Source organism: Rhododendron vialii, chromosome 7a (assembly GCF_030253575.1).
Source record: "Rhododendron vialii isolate Sample 1 chromosome 7a, ASM3025357v1".
In the NCBI taxonomy this organism is placed as follows: Eukaryota; Viridiplantae; Streptophyta; class Magnoliopsida; order Ericales; family Ericaceae; genus Rhododendron; species Rhododendron vialii.
The window spans coordinates 12,402,528-12,416,899 of NC_080563.1; the positions used below are offsets into that span (position 1 = coordinate 12,402,528).

A 14,372-nucleotide genomic window follows, 5' to 3' on the forward strand; every position below is an offset into this window, starting at 1 on the left:
TTGGTTATAAGTGGTAAGAGAATATATACAAGTATTTGGATTATATTAAACGAAAAATTAAACCCAATCACAACCCAATTGGTAGCACCTACAATCGTTAAAATAAGATTTAATAATTACTCCTAAAAATTAAGGGTCAAATAATATTTTGATAAAAAAAATTATATGCTATAATAGGGAAGGTCAAGATTCTCTGGACTAATTTTTTTGGGCTTGACAAGTTAATGATATTCCACATTTATATTACGTAAATAAACCTACAATAGTTAAAAAAGAGTTTAATAATTAAGGGTCAAATAACATTTTCCTAAGAAAATATATGCTATTATAGGGAAGGTCAATAATAAGTCCTACATAAAAGTAGAAAAATGAAAATAGGAAATAAAAGTATTATCTATTTTTCACATATTGTCCGCACACTTTTGCTAATTTTGATTTTTAATTTGAAGTTCATAATTCGTAACTTATAATCTATGATGTAAAAACTTCAAGTGTTTAACCAATATATAAATATTTCAAGTTAAACATATATGCAACACTTAGCTCTTTTTATTTGTTACAAAATTAAAATTCTTCCTGTGGTATTTTTTTTTTTCCCAACGATAGGATGTCAGTATTTGTAATGCCTATGTTTTTGTCAAGATTACATGGCTCGGATCGTTTGCGTAGGGCCCGTAGTGGGCCCACAACGCAATCTGTGCACTTTGCTGTGTCCACATACTTTTCGTTTATTTCGTAAACTACATATCAAAATTAAAAAATCCCATGGCAAATGCCAAATATCATTCAGAAAGGACAAAATAGTAGTTCGTTGGTTACAGACCATTGCCGCCGCCACCTAGGGTTTAGTTTCATCCCATCGTTTTTGTGCATCTCTTCTAGCGTTTACGGCGATCGCAGGTCTAAATAACCAATTGAGGTCTTCCACAGTCGAATTTCCTGTTGAATTTTAGTCGAATCCGATGACTTTTAAGACATTAGCTTTGTTGCTCTGTTTATTTCTTATGGGCGGCCGCGACATCAATTTCTAGGGTTTCGCCTGTTAGGGATTTCGTGATATTGCTGGTGATGGATTGGATGTTCTGGTGGAGACACTTCGAGATGAAAACTGTAAGTTTTCTCTGTGAAATTAAGAAGTTGTTTTATTTTCGAATTCATCACAATTTTCTTCTAAAAAAGCGTACATTATTGATGGTGCATAATGGTTCATGGAATTGTAAGAAACCAGTGGAAGAAGAAACGGTTCTTGTTTGGCTTATGCGGCGCTTAACTCGTTAAATTTCTTCCTTTTTTTTCCGGGTAATGCAGTGTGTCCCGGGCCAGCTTGCGCTCACCTCGGACAAATACTTATAGCCGTTTCACACGCTTATGCGTTGTGAGTTAGGTGGCCTCAAGAGTTGCTGGTAAGAAGAATCAAACCTGAGACTTTAGGAGGAAGCAAACTCCTAAGTCCCAGGCCAAGACCACTTTGCCAACCCTTGGGGTTCTCTTTAAATATCTTAGTTCTCAATTGGTAGGATCAATCGTTTGTGTCTATATGTATGTATCGTATTGTAGTGAATCCTGTTTGTGCAGGATGTAATCTTTTTATCTTCGGGTAAGACCCGCAGGGAACTGTATGTCGGACAATACATTGTAATTTGTGAGCCTCTAGCAATTTGGTTTTGGTTATGGGGGCCTATAGATTCGAAGCATTACCAATTGAATGCAAATTTAAACAGGATGTCTGGCACATTTGTTTGGTATGTGGGTCTGGTATGTCTGAATGAGCCTAGAAACAACTGTCAACAATCTTCTGGCAAGTTATTTATGTCGATTGCAACAGATTAGTTCCGGTGTATCTAGAGCATTAGTTTCAAGTATCAAGTTTCCATTAGAGTTGGCTGGATTGTCTGTCTGAATCTCCTTTCTTAGATTTATAGTTTGAAACTACAGTCTTATTTGAAAATGTTTAGAGGCTGTATACCGTGCACATCATCAATGGCATCTTGGTTCGTAGCTCTTAGAATATAGTTGAGAGAGATTAGGATTTCAGAGCTTGGGGTGTGGACCATCTGGTTGACTAATTAGAAGGGACAAATTATGCATACCTCAACTTACTACATATAAATAACTAATTACAGGGGACAAACTATGCATGCCTCAACTTATGGATAGGAACCTTGAATTGGCCCTTAATGATGCGGAAGGGGACCATGATACATGTAGCCGGACCAACTAACTGGGACAAGGCTTCTTTGAGTTGAAGATGTTTCCTTTATTACTTAGGTGTCTTATGCTCTTGAAAAGTGCTATTGTTTGTAGCAGCATTAACAATCTATTCTTGTTTCTAGTGGTTTGCCATTTCATTGTTTAGCCAACTCTCAGGTGACTGGCATATTTGCTTCTCGTGGTTTTCACTTCTTGGTTCTGATTCATTTTGTTCTCTAAAATGATATATTCTTATGCAGACAAAACTTACAATGTTGCCTTGTGTGGATCGTATGAGTTCTGTCAACCTATGACATATAAGTGCTTGGTCCTGCATATGCTTCTGGGTGTTTGCGTAGATGATTGATTTTTGCTGTGCATAGATATTTGGAGATCATAATTATTCGGAATGAGTATATTCCATTAGTTTTTTCTGCAGATTTAGGTTTAATTTGGAACTGAAATTTGAAATATCACTTCTCAAGCTTTTTTTTTTAAACCCGTGTAAGATATGGCCAAGTTTCCAATGCTATTTCCTGAAGTTTTGGTAATTGTTTTCAAGGTCCTGAACTTTCGTTGCACAGAGAACATTTTCGATAAATGTGCTTAGCACAGGCTTTACACAGAGGAAATGTATCTGTGCATTTGAATGGCTTTGTTTTTGAATTTAGGATAAATGCTGACTTGTGACACTGTTCTCCAGCGGCTCATTGCGGACATGTTTCTTTAACGACTCGTCGAAAGCGTCTAAAGGAAATGTTCTCTTAAATAGTTTTTGGGAGGACAAAACCTATGTTCAACAATCATTTTACGAAGGTAGTGCGTTAGAGTCAGTCGAAACTTTTATCTTTAGAATGTCTTTATAACCTTTCAGATGGACTCTGAAAATTTCTCAGGTGCTTGCGGGATTTGGACATCCAGTTATGTCCTCGGGCCGTCAATATTAACTGGCACATTGTCAACAAATAAATTGCAACTCGATTCATTTCAGCATCCATTCCTAACCTTGGTCTATTGGATTGTCTACCACCTATCAATCCAGATTAACGGTTTCAAAAGATTAGAGTCACAGTAACATCTCATGAGGCAGCTTTTAGGTTTAACTCTTGACAAGATATATGTTCTTTGACTCTCTCCTGGAAGTGTAATGCTTAATATGAACTTCATCTTCGCGTCCGTTCCCTAGGATTCCTGAATGAAATGCAATTTCACCCCATCTATTGCTTCCTTGCCAATTAATTTGCTGCTGTATCTCACCATGGTTTAATGTACAAAGTTTGGCTGAACTCTGAAGAAATAGGATGCTTCGACTTTTGTGAACGGGAAAACAAATCCTCTAAGGAGCCTCAGAAAGTGTCAGATCTGTGAGTGTGGTATTGTATCCAATTGCTTAGAAATCCTCAAAGTGTACCTTGCTTGGAATGTGGGTGAAATCTAGGTTCCCCTCGCACTGAATTTGGCAATAGTATTGTCCAGCTTTTGAGCCTCTTGTACGAGTTGTTTGATTAAAGCAAGCTAGAAAGTTTTGAAGGTTGTGGCTTTCCCTTCTCTTTTCTTCTTGATGTCATATTGGTTTTTTTTTGAACAGCTTGATGTCATAAAGGTTGAGAACGACCTTTTTCATTTATTGGACCATGGTTTCTGAAGATGGGGGCTGTTGGGTCTTAAATTCTCTCCTCCTTTTGGTTTGGTGAACCCATTAAACAGCCCCTTCAGTTTGAACAACTAGGAGCCCACTGCAGCCCTTTGGGTAGTACCTGTTGATGGACCCTTGACCCAGTTGCTGAATAACTTGTGGACTCTTGATTGCTGCACAACTGCTAAAAAACCCAATTGCCGCATAACCGCTGAATTCGGTTAATTACCTAAAATTGAAGTTCATCCAATAAATTTCACACCATTCGCTTTTATCAGTTAAAGACTAGCTTTTCCGTAGGGTGATGGATCTTTTTCAGTTTTGATTGATTGATAACTGATTCGTTGCTATGCTTAATTTGACAAAGTGGTTGGAAATGACTTAAAGAAGAACTTGAGTTTGCTGCATATATAATTTGCTGAAATTGGTCAATAAGCTTATTATCAAAATGTGTACTGATCAAAGCAGTTTCCTTTAATAATTAACGGCACATTTATCTGATAAGGTGATGCTTTGAAATTTTGACTGATTGATTGAGTACCGATTTGTTCTGGAGACCATGAAACACACTAAGACAAGATGCTTTATGCTTTTTTACATACAGTACATTGAAACTGACATTTGGGCGGGCTCTCGGGGCCTTTGGGGAGGGGCTGAAAAAAAGCCTCAATTCTACGCCTAAGATGTCTGATTGTCGGACCAAAAAGGAGCTCAAAACTTAATTTAGCCGGGTGAAATTCGAGTTGTTAACTTGTTACGTGCAAGATGTTTCTTCACACTCATGCATCAATACTTATTGTTTCCATGTCCGGTTCTGATGTGAGTCGCTGCCGAACAAGATATTTGTGCGCACTCCTTTTTCAATTCTCAACATGGTTTTACTCCGTAATCTGTGTCGATATGACATTGTAATTTTTTTTTTCCCAGTAGTTGAGGATGGTCCCCGTCTGTTAATCATGGTTTTCTTTTGATTGGCTGAGTACATTTTCGCATTTAACTTCTAGCTAGTCTTTTCTTAAGCATGTCCATGGTTTTCTCTTTGTGCAGCAGATGGTCCCCATTCCTTTAACCGACTGGTGATGCATTTGCTGTCGGTAGATGAGAATTCTGCTGCTGTTATGAAATGGAAGGTGGAGTAGTTTGTCAAATGGTGGGAAGCCCACGTGAACACCTTTTAACCTCCATTTTTCCATGATTCAGGTTTGAATTTTCTCCAAAGGTGTGTTGAAGAAAGCAATGAGATGATGATAATTCTCAGGAAAGTTTTCTTGGGTCCCCATGATTTGGAAGTTGCATGCATAAAGGGGACTTGTGTGCCCTAAGAATGTGAGGCCTAAACCCTAGGGCATGTTTGACAACCATTGTAGATGGGGGATTGGATTATTAACCCCGTGGGTCCTCTAGTCCTTTGGTTGGTTTACGGAAATTGAGTTGGACTATTACTCCCATCACCAATGCTAAAACCATACCCACATTTACGCACCCAAATACACACACTCAAAAAGCCTAAGGCCCCTCCCCTGCACACAGTTTGGTGCGTGTATTTAGGTGTGGTTTCAGACTTTTTCTTAATCCCAATGGACTATAATTAGTCCCCTTAAATGGGAGGCTTAAATCCTATGGGGGAGGTTTTAATATTAATATCACACCTCTTGATTGTATATTTAGCACGATGCCCATGCTTACTTCATTAAAATGACAAAATACATACTCTCTCTCTCTCTCTCTCTCTCTCTCTCTCTCTCTCTCTCTCTCTCTCTCTCTCTCTCTCTCTCTCTCTCGTTTAGAAGGGTAAAAAGGAAAATCACTTATATGTCAATAATCTGATTAGCTAATTGAACTCATGCCTTCCTCACGTATCCTACTAATACGAATTTCAATCCTAATCATAATCCTACCTTATTACCAATCTCTCATAACTCTAACGGTTATCAAACATGCCCTTAGAGTTTGAGGTGAAACATAAAATCTCCTATACAATTTAAATGGCTGAAAAAACAGAAGCTCCAAGATGTTTTCAGGCACTAGAAGTTTACGCTGCTGCTCTTTGTTTTATAAGTAATTTTTATCCCAATTCTGCATATTTGTTGTGGCATATTTTGTTTCAATGTTTCTGTTTGAAAATTTCTAATTTGAGAAATACTACTTTTCTTGGAAATGTTTATATGGACAGCTCTTAGAACGTATCGAAACGCGCAACACTTAAACATACATGTACCGTACAAAACTTGGACACGGATCACTCATAAGTCATAAGGGATAGGTCCTACGTCACGTGAGTTCTATTGCGGGACCCAATTTTTGTGAGAAATGTCTATATCCGGATATGTGCCAAGTAAAGAGAATAGTAGGTTTTTAAGTTTTAATAACATTTAATGCAATAAATTTTCTTTATCTATCTCTCTTCACTCATTACTCTTACAAACCTTCCTTAAAACCCAAACCGAATAGGGCCATGATTATGAAAGCATGTCGGACATCCTTGTGCCTGCTGGTATTCTCCCCCATTCATGGTGTCTCGATTTGGATATACCAAGCTAGCTAGGAGCTGAGATGCCGAGTGACAATCACGTTGTTTGGTTTACATTTTAGGAAGTTATTTTGGATGTAATGAATGGAGAAAAATAGATAGAGAGATTTATTGAAAACTTTGCCGAGAGTAAAAAGTTACTCTAAAAAATGAGAACCAAGTGGAGTGAATAAGTCTTGGTCAAGCCTTATGATTACGACCTCACTTTGGACAGTATCTAAGCAGAGTAGCCTAAAAGTTTGATAAAAAACCCTGAGCTGAGCTCAATCTGGCTCACCTATTCTACGCTTGAGGGGAGGTGCAAACGAGTGAAACACCTTGAATTGTGGGTTCGTACAAGTTTAAATCTTGGTGGAGTTTTTTTGTGGTCAATTGGTCTTTCTGAGTTTTGACTGAGTTTTTGGAGTTTTGCTCATCAGGTTTGAATTGGGTTTTTTCTTTCTTAACATCTGCAGGACCACGGGACCTGAGTTATGATTGTGAATCTGTGATGATGGGTGGATTTTTGTCCCTGTTACCTGAGTTGCAGATAGTCACCGTGCGATGCAAAATAGGAACGAAAACGTGGTAAGTTCCGTGTCCTAAATTTTGGTAGGGGAGAGATCGTCCGACATTTATACAGGTTATAATGGTTGAAATTTGCTTCTTTCAAGAGAGAAAAATATCGTAAATCAGATTACTAGGGACACGTTTGAGATAATAATAAGGGAAAACTTCTGGGATGATCAATTCGAACCGCAAAAATTACAGTTCCAAAATGTAGGTGTTTTGTATTTTGGTGCTAATGTACCGAAAAAAAATAAACGTAAGTTACTAGGGTAATAGCACATCCCGTAAGACATGATTTTTATCTACATTTTCACCAGTGTAATCAGGTCTGGTAACATGGGCAGAGACGTTCAGAGGGGAAGATTAAGAAGACAAGAAAACATAACGACTGACATTATAGAAAGGGATGTGTTGGAGGAAGCTGAAAAGATGGTGACAGATCAGGTGCTGCGGTTTTGGCTTTGCGAGTCTAGTTTTGTTGCTTCTTCCATTTCAGAGGGAGGGAGAGAGAGAGAGAGAGGGGGGGGGGGGGTATGATTTCGAAAATTTCAGAATCATTGAGGCTTATCAAAAAGTGCTAAAAGTGTTGAGGGGACTTATTTTTCTCAGCAAAGATATAGGTACCGAAAGGGGGAGGGAAATCGTACCGATCGGCTGTGTCGGGCCGTCTCCGATATATACACGAAAAAAAAAGTATTCAGATCAAGCACTATATACACATCGATGCCGTTGATCCCACATGGGTCCCCTTTCTTTTTTCTTTTTTTTGAGTTTTTGACAGCTCGGATCAGCCGTCCGGTGGCAGGAGACGGCCCGGCGCGGCCGGTCGGTACGATTTCCCTCCCTCCTTTCGGTACACATAGCATGACTCTTTCTATTTTTCTTAGGGTTTGGTACAATGCATGAAAGTGTTCAATGTTTATCTCGGATGCTGGGAGCGTGCTGCACAGCTACTTGCTGTGCAGCGTGCTGCGCGGCCGCCGGTGCCGCCTTGCTGGCATCGGCCCGATGATCAGAGACGTTCACTGCGTAGAGCTCGTTGAGTACTATAAGTGTATCAAAAATCAACCCGATCAAATATCGTTAAGTGCCTCATCGGAACACATATAACTTGAAAAAAAATGAATCCTAATGGATACGAAACACTGGATCAAAACCACTTAATCCATTCTTTTCGAACTATATGTGTTCCGATGAGGCACTTATAGTACAAACTGATTTTTTGCATAGTTGTTCTACTCGATGAGCTCTACAAAGTGAACGATTCAGATTATCGGAACGAGACTAAAATGGGCCCCAAAATTGGGACAGCAGCCCCCCGCGTCCGTAAAAAAGAGAGTGTGAATAAATAAAAAAAAAAAAAAAGGAACTATGGATTTCAATATTCAATAAACAAGGTTTGATGTGAAAACCAAAAAAATGTAGTCAACGAGAATGATTACGAAAATAGTAGCCCTGACATGATTAATTTAGTACATGTCCTTGAGGAAACAGTTATGCAAATAATGGATGCAAGTTGTACAATGGAGTAGTATATAGTTGGAACACCCATTGTAAGGTCCATGATATCTTCACATGGTACTTACAATATTGCCTCGTACAATCGGAACATGTACACTCACTTACGTGCTTGTATAATATGTTGTACTATATGTTTTGTAGCAGTATAATATTTGCTTGTTGATTATTTACCGCGTCAAGTTGCTTAATTATCATTTTTTATGGTTAAAATTAAGAATTGGGCTTCTCTACGGTTTTTCTTTTTCTTTTTACTGTTTTGAAATGCAGAAAGCAGTCTGTGCAATCTTATTTGTCCAAAAGTATATTTAGTGATTAGATTTCGTTGAAAGTTTCTTCTTAAGAAGAGTTTTAAAATCTGATCCACTAATTACTGAAATGAACTGTCAAAATGAGACTGCAGAAACTTCTCTGCAACTGAATTGGAGAGAACCCAGATCCTAATAAACTAGTCCGAACCTTTTCTCAAACTAAAAGTGATAGAAAATCCATCCATATATTTGAAAGTTGACACAAATCCTTATTTACTCTTTTTTCCTTTTGAACGAGCACGATGTCTCGTAACCAACGGATATAGATGCAAATAAAATCGGCTTCTCCATCTTGTCGACTTCTGCAATGACGGTAGGTAATTGCAAATTGGGGTTCATTTGTCTCTGAGGTTGCTTCACGGGCTTGCTCAATGGTGAGGCGAGATGGTATGCCAAGCCAATTGAAATTTCATAGAAAATGAACGATAATTTTAATTGCTCCCAAACCTTTACTTTTCAGTCCCAATTACACATCAGTACTAGCCCTATAGCTTCTTTGAACACCCACCACCTTACCCTAGCCCCATGGCCCCCATCCATCCATTATCTTACCCTCATCCGCCACTGCTGAGTGCTCCACAAGCATCGTAGTAATTATAGGGAGAGGAGGAGGAGGAGCTTACGATTGAAAAAGTAGGAGGCTTGCGATAGTTGTGACCGACATCTCTTGTTTCTAAGGTGGCAAAGAGAGCGGGTCTGGAGAGAGATTTTTCTACTAAACAACATGATCTTCTTTGACATTGGTATTTCGACCGAGGGAGTAAATTGTGGAAAACAAATTGACGAATGTGGTGAAAGAATCTTTACTTTGAAATTCAAAAAAACCCATAGGAAAATTTCATGATGTTTGAAATGATAGTGGGAGCAAGCATTTGCTGACATGAGATCAAGACATGGATTGAAAGGAGAAGCAGCTGGTGGGGGCAGGGTTGTTGGTTATACAAGTGCCCAAATGAGTTGTTTCCCCACTGGAATTAAGTTGGTGACCATATCTCCATTGAAGGTGCTCATCACAAAACCTACCTTCCCCTGTAGCTTAAAAAGTCTACATTGTTGAGTACTTTGAAACATGGACTTGACGGCCAGTTGTTGCTTTCTCTCTCTGGCCCATTGTTTTTTTTTCTTTTCCTTTTTGCTTCTAGGAAGGTCACTTTTTGGTGAAAATGATGTGTTCCAATGATGACTAAATTTGTTTCTTAAAAACAAATCACACAACCTAGGGCTAGCCGGGAAGTCGAGGTTAGCGAGTTAGGGGTTGGTTTATCTAAAGCATCTTTATTAGAAACCTCAAATTTTAGTATCAAAATTGTACCGTACTTGGCTATCGTACGCCAGTATGCGAAGGATGAGTTTCTGTGATGCATTTCAATGGATCATTCAATTTATAATATTTTATCACTTTTGATCTATTTCTAATTTTATATTAATCTAAATATAAAATGATAGTACGCCTTTTACATTACAAAGTTTTTTTTTGACAACTCTTCTCTATTGCTTGATTACTTGAATTACATATTTTTTAATTGAATGTAAAACAATATGTCTCAGGTTCGAATCATTTTAGGTGCTATAAACTTTTGTAGCGTCATCTATATATTTAGGGCTTTCTACAAATTTAATCGGACTACTCGTTGGTGGAAGGTTGGAATATTGATTTTCTAATAATTAATTAAGGTGAGCATAAACTGAACCATAGACCTTGAGCTATTACAAAAAATTTAATTTACTGTTCTCACTCAGAATCCTTACAGACAAATTTGTGGTTCCAGTTTCCACCAATAGCTAGTAGTAGTAAATGTAAAGGGCCTAGAGACTTGTTTTGGACCACTATTTTATTTTTCACCCCAACTCTAAAGTACTTGTAATGCAGGGCAGATACTTGATTGTACACTTAAATCACACTATGGGTGTCATAGGTTGGTTGTTAATGAAGGTAGGTAGCTAGGTAACTGATTTTGTAGACTTTTACAGTAGTTCATAGTGTTGGGTCTCCTTAAATAATGGTACTCACTACCGAGTAGTTACGATATTGTTAGTTTTGGATTTTGAGGAAAAATTTTGAGAGTAATGAGTGAAGAGAGATAGATAAAATTTATTGAAGACCGTACTTAAAAATTTTAAATCCCCCAAACGAACAAGGCTGCAAGTCACAACAGAGAGAGCCTATTTGCTGATTTAGGGTAACTACCTAAGAGCATCCTTATTTGGACTAAATTTGATCTCAAAAACCACTTTTATACTCTATCTAGTTACTTTTTGATAGCACAGCATTAGACTCTTTATTATATTAAACTATTCTTTCTTTCTACTTCTATTTTTATGTTCAAAAAATATTTTTAAAAGTTTTTTTTTTTTACTTCTTTTATTTTTTTACTTTGAGAAAAACCAAAAATAAATCTTATATTTTTTAAATGGTATATTCCAACGGTCATATTTCCAACAGCTATATTCTTAACTGTCTTATTCCAACAATTATATTTTCAACGGCTATATTTCAACAATAAATCCTGTTGAGGAAAAAAGAACTGGGTAAATTCTCATGTTCGACGGAGGGAGTGTGATTGTTGAGGATGAATGAGACGAAAGTCTACCACACGATTATGAGCAAAGGGATAAAGTTCCTCCTGCATAAGCATCGCATGATCAGCACACAATCGAGCTTACGTAATTTTCTCAATGCCATCGTCGCATCAGAGACAGGGGAACTCATTCTCAACTTTAGTCGGACTTCGTCGAGCACTCGTGGGATTTACGTAGACACAGGGCCGGCCCAATGGGGAGGCCCAAGAGGCCGCCGCCTTGGGCCTCCATATTTTGGGCCAAAAATGGGGCATCCCCTTCCTAGATAAGTATATATATTTTCTGTGTGTAATTATAATACAAATTCTTTGATGGTTCAATGGTAAAGTGTTTGCTCTTTTACATAAGTTGCCTAAGTTCAAATCCTGTTAATGTACTTTTTTGAATTGTCTTTTTGCCAAAAAAAAATTTCTTCTATCACACAAATTGGGGCTGCTGTGATTCAAACTTGAGTCTACTGAATATTATTGTAACCGTACAAGCCATTAAGGCCAAAATATTTACCATGTTAAATAGTATGAATGAAAATTATATATAGAAAAGTATTTTTGTTTATTATTTTTAAATTAGAAAATTTATGTAGGGCACTATTCCACCACTTGGCCTAGGGCATCCAAATACCTTGGGCCGGCCCTGCGTAGACATAATGATTTTAAATTTCGTTGTTTGATTTTCATTGTGGTCATTATAGATTTCACGTACTGTTTTCTTCTCGTTGTGGTCATTTAAATTTCATGTGTTTTTGTAACACGAGTCTTGCAGTTGATTATCCATAATCTACTTGTAGTAAAGTATTCTCATGTGTGTGCATGTACTTGTACATAGATACATGTATCCTACAAAATCCAGCCGATACTTCGTACACGTATAAATTATTGCGGGTCGTGTTAGAGTTGATGACACAATTTTTGTTCAAGATTTTATCGCCGGAGGCTTTTGTCAATCTATTTCAATGCGCCAGTAGTTTCGGTAACTATGTTACGTTATTCGTATACTTCAATCTTGTACTAGTAAAATGTGTGGTTGCCAATACAAAATGACACTGGAAGACAATGATCGATGTTTGGAGTTATAAGATCAATGACTTCTATTTTTCCCTCCTTGTTTTGCAATTAATGAAAAGAATTGCATTGGAACTTAGGCAATCAGTGAAAAGAATAACCGAATATCATCACTAAACCAACTCCTTAATGTCCACAATCAAGAGGCGACTATTTGCAATTCCGTATTTTCTTCCTTAACCCACTACATTTCGGTAAATAGTTGTTGAAAACAAGATTATATTTCGGTAACTACATGTCAAAAATATGTTCAACATTCGGTAAACAACTGCTGAACATATATTTTCGGTAAATAGCTGTTGGAAAAAATATTATATTTCGGTAATTGTATGCTGAAAATGTATCTCAATTTCGGTAACTAACTGTCGAGTATAATTGAAAATCTTTAACGAGCTAAGGGAGAAAATACGGGGCTGCGAATAGTCGCCTCTAAAATCAATCATAATAAACCCAACAAATCATGCATTAACCCTTTTGATCACTGTATATATAAAAAAAACAATAAATACCATCATCACCCATGAAACTTGGACATAATCTATCCAGGCCCACTTGGGCCCACAAATATCCAACGAAAGCTGTTGGAAATGACTGTATATCAGTGCCCTTTTTCGTAAGAACTATCTTAACTTAATAAAATACGGACTTCCTTTTCTCGATGGAATTTCAATGATCCAAGCCACTCAATATGTTCAGAGCGTGATTTTAAGGGTATTCTCGAGAAATCGGCAAAAAAAAGACCGGAAAGGGCTTCATCCGAGTAGTTTTTGTTTATTTTTTATCAAACGATTCAAATAAAAACTGCTCGGATGAAGCCTTTTCCGATCTTTTATTTTTTGCCGATTTCTCTTTGAAACACTCTTAAAATCACGTTCTGAACACATTAAGCAGCTCGGATCATTAAAATTCAAACAGGAACTGAGTACCAAAATTAATTGAGATGCGCATATAAGCTGATCTAGACATCTAAATTTATTAAAAATGCTATTGTATTTAAGTTTGATAACGTAATGCACATGAGAGGGAAACATTATCCTGGCCTAGTAGTGTGTACCTTTATAAAGGTTACATTACAACTAAGCCTAAGCCCTATTATATGTCTATGTTATGACAAAGGTGGGACCAGCGTAGGTTATCCTTTGTTGTTTCGTATTGTTTTTGTTCCCCTTCTTCTTTTTTATTTGGAAATTATTTAAATTTATGTGGAGCAGCAATACAATACTCCCTGCATCATTCTTTGCACTTTCTAAATTCAATTTTTTTAAAAATATTATTCATTAGACTTGTCACAGAAATTCAAAAAATAAAAAAGTAGACAAGCGAAATGGGACAAAAGGAGTACAAATACAAACTACCTGAATTAAAAAAAGCATTTGATATTCCAAATCTTTGCAATTTCTATTTAAAAGCGGGGGAATAAAATATTAACACTTCAAAATCTGTCCATAAATAATACCCCTGTGTTTAAAAGTGGGGGTATTATTTAATCCCAACCGTAAATTCGGATGATTTAATACCCCTATGTTTTTTGTTTATCGAATCATGCCAAAAACATCACATCAAGCCCTCATCCCTCTTAATAGCTGCATCCTCACCCATTTTCTGCATCCAATCGGCCTTTTGATGTAAAAACGCTAAGAGCAAGTTCATCAATAGTTTGGTATTGCTAGTAAACAGTACACTTTTTTCATTTTATCTACTTATATTTTTTTCAAAACTATATCAATACTATCTATTCAACATATTTTCTATTAAAATATTATTACTTTTATTTTCCTTTTTTTTTTTTAAGGAGAGAGAGAGAGTAATAAAGAAATGAGAAAGCTTGTAAACAAGACTTCTGTACATTTACCGAACCATTTCATCAAAGCCAATTTACCTCCTCTTTTACCTCCTCCGTTGTTGCTTGCTTTTGTAGATTTTCCTTCCTGTAAATTAGCAATAAAGCCAATTTACCCCACCTGATCTACTTGCTCTAACCTTCTTGAAAAAATAAT

General features: G+C 37.0%; 1 long non-coding RNA gene across 1 annotated transcript; it reads left to right on the forward strand.

Annotated features, from left to right (window-relative positions):
* Positions 1-782: 782 nt before the first annotated feature.
* Positions 783-7,424, forward strand: LOC131333367 (uncharacterized). The gene is made up of 3 exons (XR_009201782.1): positions 783-1,110; positions 4,874-5,026; positions 6,812-7,424. It is a non-coding gene; the product is annotated as an uncharacterized LOC131333367 (long non-coding RNA).
* Positions 7,425-14,372: the final 6,948 nt, after the last annotated feature.